The sequence below is a fragment of the Poecilia reticulata genome, linkage group LG19 (genome assembly GCF_000633615.1).
Source record: "Poecilia reticulata strain Guanapo linkage group LG19, Guppy_female_1.0+MT, whole genome shotgun sequence".
Lineage (NCBI taxonomy): Eukaryota > Metazoa > Chordata > Actinopteri > Cyprinodontiformes > Poeciliidae > Poecilia > Poecilia reticulata.
In genome coordinates this window covers 13264382-13270987 of record NC_024349.1, presented here as the reverse complement: position 1 = coordinate 13270987, position 6606 = coordinate 13264382, and positions in this window count along the sequence as shown.

The following is a 6606-nucleotide window of genomic DNA, read 5'->3' as shown; positions in this document are numbered from 1 at the left end:
GATGGATGGATGGATGGATGGATGGATGGATGGATGGATGGATGGATGGATGGATGGATGGATGGATGGATGGATGGATGGATGGATGGATGGATAAAAGAATGAACGGACAGACAGATGGATGGATTAAATCAAAGACAGATGGACAGACTGACCAACGAATAGATGGAAACTGTTGAGCAAAGAAAAGGAGGAGGTGGGATAACAGATCCTAACTGGCTTCAGATACAGCGCCCTAACCTGCCGATGAGGTCAGCCATGCATGCCGAATTGAGTCGAGATTTTAATTACCTCGATCATAACATTCAGCAGCCTCCAGTAGACCAACAAAGACGCTGTTTATTGGAAAAGCTGATTGGTGCGATAGAGCTCTGATAGAAATGTTACGGGTGGGCTGCAGGTGCACAGCAGGACACACTAAATAGACCGGTTTTGGTCAAAGCTAAGCACAGCTGGCAGGTGTTGGCGTGGAGGGAGTTTATTACCCTATAAACTATCCGAGACAATTTGCTCACGCTGTCTTCTGCGAGCAGCAAAAGCCCCGATTCAATTACTGCCGAAACCTGAGCGAGGAGAGCCCTCGGAGACCGGCAGGGCCCCGACTCATTGTTCCTCGTGTCACCTTCCTGAGCAGGGAAGTGCAGCGGGGAATGTTTGAGCTCTTCTGCCACAAAATGAAAAAGGACTTGTAAACACAACTCGATGCATCGGGCGTAACGCAGCAGTCTTAAGACAAATTTGCTCTCACGGGTGACTATTAACTATAGTCTGCATGAAAAGTGAGATGCAGTGATTGATTGACATGTTTAGGACAATTACAAGCTCAAGTGAAGCGAGTGCTTCCTGCCTGCTTTGTTTGTCCTTTTGTTTGTGTACATTGAGAAGATTCATTAGGCCTCAGCGTGGAGGATTTGAGGCCTGCGGAGAGTGAGGGACCCAACCCAATTGAAGCATGTCAAATTAGTGGGAGAAAAAAAAAAACACTGCTACTGGGACTCATTACAACCTCAACAAACAGTATTTTGTTGTGCATTTGTGTCTGTATGCATGCAGTAATAAAATAAGAGGAGCAGTTGGGCTGTGTTTTTTTTTTTTCTCATTTTGTTATTTTCATCATGGCTGTTTGTTTTATGAGGCACCGAAGCCGAGAGACTCACCAAGCAACTTTTTAATGAAAGCAGGGATCTCATGGGAACAGAGGTGCCGAAGAACAGACTCAGAGATAAAAGCTTGTCAGGCTGCAAAATTAAAAGTATCGGGTGACTTTGGTGAAATACCCAAGTCTCCTGGCTAATGACAACAACAAGGACAGACAGTGTCACTGATGCAAGGCGAGGGGTGTTTGCTGAAAAAAAAAAATGCTGGTTGAATACTAAATATCTCTGGATGACGTAATAAAAGTCAATCCTTGTTCAAAACCAGTTTTTAACGTATTGCAATGTCAATCAAGATGAACGGCTGTAATTAGGCATGGGGCAGCATGAGATCAGTGACGTGCGGTCAGGGGAGGCAGGTGAGGATCATGGAAAAATAATATATAATAATAAAATAATTTATAAAGATATTTTTATCCTGTAGTTTGTACTATAAAGTACCTATTTTTCATTTAATTTAACCAAATCTGATGATGTTTTTTCTTCAAAATCGTTGAATTTTCGCATTTTCCCATTCAAATGCTTGGAAGCGAAGCCGGTGAGGCAGCAGGGAGCTGAGCCTCACCTGGGATTGCGCAACCTCTTGCTAACTGCACCGGTTGCCATTCTATGAGAGAGCATGCTCCTCCTGTCTGTACGTCGCCAATAAAATGGTTAAAAACATTTAATGTATGAACTGATTTTCCATAATTTAGCTTATGTATTTAATGTACTGTGTTTTTATTGTCACCAACTGTTTGTGTAACGTGCTTTGTGTGCTAAGGAGCGATCAGAAACGGCAGAGAACATATTCGAGGTGAGGCAGGCAGTTTTCGTGCCTCATCACTGGGGGGCGCTCATGAACCCAGACATTGTGACTCAACAACTGCAGAGTAAGAGACGGTAACAGTGAGCTAGCCATACAGTCGCTGCGCTGATACAGAGAGCGAGAAATACGTGGTTTTGAGTTGTACTTTAACGGTTTCTCCCTTTGCTGTTAAGCACAGCACAAAATTAATAATATCTACATGTCTAAGTTTGACTGAGATAACGGAATTATTCTGAGGTGGCGGCGTGTAAAGGAATAGCCTTTTTGCCCTCCAGCATTGTACGCATGGGCGAAATTTCCTTATGTAAACAATAACATGCAGGGGGTGTAGATTTATAAATCCGATTGTAATTAAGTCGGTGCCTCACCAGCTATAAACCTCACCGCACGTCACTGCATGAGATTCATGTAGCATAATATACCTGTGGAAATGTGGCACAGTTAACACGATGGTGGCAACGTTGGTAAGAGTTTGTCCCACAATAGTCGAGTTACTGGTTTGATTATTGCCTCCGTCGTCGTGTCCTTGGGAAAGACACTTCACCCACCTTGCCTGGTGGTGGGTGACAGGAAATATTTCTAAGCAGCAGACTTCTACTTCAGTATTTTTACAACTGTGCTTAGCTCACTCACGCTGAACTTAATTAATAATCTGAGAGACATCCTGCCGAACATAAACATTATAGTTTTACAAAGAAAAAAATTTGGTAAAACTCTAAACCTGCCTGTAGCATTAAATCAGGCCCATATACCATGGGAGCTGTAAAGTCAGCAGACATGCAACCATATTCCCAAACTGTGTTGAGAGAAGTCTATCAAAAGGAGATTATGCAAGGTGAGTTCAATTACTGCYTTAGATCAAAACAACATCAAAATAAAACTTTTGAATTGAACTACAGTAACGAAGCTTTTTTTGCTAAAACCTCCTAAAAAAAAACAAAAACAAAAAAAAAACTTCTCACATTCATTGAGTAATGAATGGGCTTTGTAAAAACACTTTGTAGAAATCACTTAAGAGGTTGCAAGGCTTGAAGATGACAAAATCAGAAAGATATCGTACATGTTAAGGAATATAATCAAAAGTAAATTCTGTGTCAGTAAACAAGACAATTTTGTTTCCTAGTATGGAAAGAAATTGTTTCCATACTATACATACATGTATATATGTCACATATATACATATATGTGACATATATGTCACATTGGGACTTTGTAGAAACACTTCAGATCTGAAGTGCCACCCACTGGCACTTCAGATCTGTGCCTGTGGGTGGCGCCATTTAAAAAACACCTTTAGATATCTCTTACATATGATCCATTTGGTATGATATGCAATTCCAATCATTTTTTCTGAAAGTAGAACTGGGTCTGGGTTCTTACGGTTGTCTTAAGTGACACAAAGCAACTTTGTGTCACTTAAGACAACCGTAAGTAAGTTGTCTTAAGACAACTGACTGGCTAAGAAAAGATGAAACACTGGAACTGTGCACACCAGAAAGCTGGAACATATCGTCTCACCTCAGTTGGCATCACAGTGCTTACAGGGGCTTCCAAGTATACAAGAGCCAGTAAGATGTGGGATTTTCACCCGGCAATATTCCGCTCAACTACAATGAGGAAAGGGATACACGGTTTACTTTTAAGTGGTTTGAGACATATGCTTTCCGCTGACCTAGGGGGAAACAGGGAAACTAATCTATCCCCAGGCATATCTACAGTAAGACCATCAACCAGCTCACTTTACATATACACAGTTTGAATCCAAAAGCTGTGCTCTAGCAATCCACACAGATTTTCAAAGTGCTTCCAGTATTTTGGAGGCAGTAACCTGGGATGCTTCTCTTTACAGGCAGAGCGACAACGCATTTCCCATTCTCTTCCGATTCCTCGGATCCTTTCAAAGAGCCCCTCAGATCAAAGTCGGTCCGTCTTTAAAACCGGACAGGAGTGAGTATTTAGTTAATCATTTATTTAAAAAGAGAAAGGGGAAAGAAAAGCCCACCCCTGAACTCCCTTCCAGTCTTTGTCTCCCCACTCATGTTTTTTCCCTGTACATCCTCTGGGGACCTAGCCTGCCACTTCTCCAGGCAATTTTTAATATGCAGAGAAAATAAGCTGGCCGTCTTCTTCAGGCGATGGATGAGCGGTAAAGGCCTTGGGAATACAGTTCGGCTACACACGAGCACCGTTTCTGATGGATTAACTCCTCCCGCGCTGAGATATGAAAATCATCGAGCTAAGACTGTGAGTCGATCTCAAAATGACAGACACAAATCTCATTAAACGTGATTTACGTTGTTTGTCGAGCTATACCTACAAAGTATTGCTCCGTTTGCTTTGCAGTGAGGCAAACATTGAATTGATCCCTCTGATCTGTACGCCATATAAAAGACACGACAACATGGAGTGGATTATCCTATCACGAATCCTGACAAGTGTCAAATCCATCACTCCTGCTGTCTGTCAGTTTGTTTTTCTTGACACACAGGCTACCAACATCTTGGCTGAGTGGCCTTCTGCAGGCCGGGTGACCCCGTGAAGGGGCTCTGTCACAGTCTCTGCCCAGTCAATGAGCCGCGGCCTGGGGCAGATAAAGGCATAATGAACCAACCGCAGCCCGGAGTGAYGGGTTTTGACCACAGGAGGAGTGGGGAAAGATGGAAGCGATGCATGTACACACTCTCACCCTTGAGGGATGGTCATAGATCCATCTCCATCATTTTTGATACCACTGATGTGTGAGAAGCCTGTCAACCCTACATGCAGTAGTTTTGACTCTAATGATGTACTTTTATGGGGTGTAAGCAAGTTAAAKGCACACATACATCCAACCTGCTTATTCTGTGCTGGGTCACGGGAGTCTGGTACCAACATTTCCAGCTTTAAGAGCCACACTGATCAGTATTTCCACCGATTTCATCCAATTTCTCTTTGTGAACTATAATAATAAAAAAAAGTCTTCTAACTCTCTGCTCTAAGCGCTCGTTTTTTATTAATGTTAGGAGCAAAAGTGGAGATTAGCGATTACAGCCGTTAGCATTACKAAAACAGTAGTCTCCATGTGAAGGGAGTACTGTTCATACACCTTAAATGAGTTAAACTGAACTTTTGTGTGAATAAAAGTTTCACATATCTAGGCACGTGAGGACCACACCCTGCCCTTATTTCCTGAAAGCTGCAGACATTTCTAAGTCCGACGTAACAGACAGGAGTAGGAAGTTCAGACCAACATGGAAGTAATTTAGTTCAGTCCATTCTTCTAGGCAAAAGTCTTCAGTTCCTGTCAATTTTTGAATTGTCTGTAAGAAAAACAAGTTTAACATCTCTCCATAGCAGCTCCATACTGAGAGGTCAACTTTCCGTTGAGTTTTGGGTTCTTGTCGTGTTGGAATGTCTTCTTGTTGGATATTTTCTAAGTTCTCTGTGCCTTTGTAGCACCTTTGTATTCCCAAAACATCAGCAATCCACCTCTGTGTTTCAAAGTGGAAATCGTGAACGTTGCTGAGATTGGATGTTGCTAACTTTTTATAAACAACATGCTAAATACAAGCAAACAAAACACAAGAGGGGAATGGTTCATTTTTCCTTTCCCCAATTCAAAAAAGGTAAAACATGAATCAAAGAGTTTCCTTTTTCATTCGTTTGAAAGGTAAACTTGGCCTAAACTTGTAATTTATCCATTGGATTTACCTGGATATTCACTTGTTGCAATGTTCTTACTAACAACGAGGTACTGAGAGAGACAAAGGTGGAAAGTCTGACAACCTCTTTACTTTTATTGCATCATCTGCAAGAATATCTTAACTGTGGACAAGTTGGGGAAACCATACTGCATGTGACAAGCCTCAGAAACCCGTCAGAAAGCAGAGCTGCTGTAATGTGGAGTAAAGACCCCTCTTCCCCTCTGTGACCTAGATGTGAACGGGTGCATGAACTGGGGTAAGAACTCTGTGTGGGAATCCGTGCTGGGTGGTCTCGTCTGATTTACCAAAGGTGCTGGCTGTAACCCTCTTTCTATTTCACCTGGGATGTTCCGCTTCTTTGTACATCCGAGTTATTCCCTTCTCTCTATCACAAAGACACATGAACGCYGGGCCCCCAGACAGGGAAGAGGAGTTGGATGGAGCAAATTAAGCAAAACAGACAAGAGGGAATGGCCCAGATGAGCCGCCGAGTGTAGTCGGTCAGGCAGAAGTGGGCCAAGACGGTGTTGCGCTCAGGAGATGACACACAACTGAGCGCAGAAATGCATTGCAGTCTCTTGTTTTTCTCACGTTGCTCGCATTTACAATCTCACACCTCCTGAGTCCTGTTTTCATCAGAGACGCGTGCTGATATTGTGAAGAAATGAGCTCAAACACCGAGCTGACTCGACAAGAAAAAAAAAAAAGAATTTAATTCTAGCGAGATGAACACTGTTCGTACCATGTTAAGCGAAAAGGTGGTAAATAAACAATCGGCCAAACCGATGATTAAAACTCGTCAACATCAAAGCGAAGCACTCAAGCGCCCCTATTATGCTCCTGAAGGTGCTTGTTATATTATTTCGCACATCTTTTTAGAATACACTGAATTGCTTGATTTTACTGTAGCATCTTTTTCTGTTTAAGCTCTCTTTATAGCTCTTGCTTTTAGATGTCAGCT